Source organism: Aegilops tauschii, chromosome 1 (genome assembly GCF_002575655.3).
Source record: "Aegilops tauschii subsp. strangulata cultivar AL8/78 chromosome 1, Aet v6.0, whole genome shotgun sequence".
NCBI lineage: Eukaryota > Viridiplantae > Streptophyta > Magnoliopsida > Poales > Poaceae > Aegilops > Aegilops tauschii.
Genome location: NC_053035.3, coordinates 111,960,513 through 111,960,982, shown reverse-complemented (window position 1 = coordinate 111,960,982; position 470 = coordinate 111,960,513).

Sequence of the window (470 nt, the reverse complement as noted above, 5' to 3'; positions counted from 1 at the left end):
CAATCCTTCGGGCAATTCCAGTTTGTAAGCAACTTCTCCCATACGCTCCAAAATTTTGTATGGTCCTACAAAACGTGGCGCTAACTGTCCTTTAACTCCAAAGCGCTTAACTCCTTGAAGTGGTGATACTTGAAGATAAACTCTATCTCCGACTTCGTAAACTGTCTCCTTTCATTTAGAATCTGCATAACTCTTCTGCCTGGACTGGGCTACCTTGAGCCTATCGCGAATCAACTTCACTTTCCGTTCAGACACTTTAATCAAATCTGGTCCAAACAACTGGCGGTCTCCAACTTCGTCCCATAACAATGGTGTTCTACACCTCCTTCCGTATAAAGCTTCGAAAGGGGCCATCTTCAAACTGGTTTGATAACTGTTGTTGTAAGAAAACTCTACATACGGCAAATTGTCGTCCCAACTAGATCCATAATCTAGCGCACAAGCTCTCAGCATATCTTCCAAAAACTGAT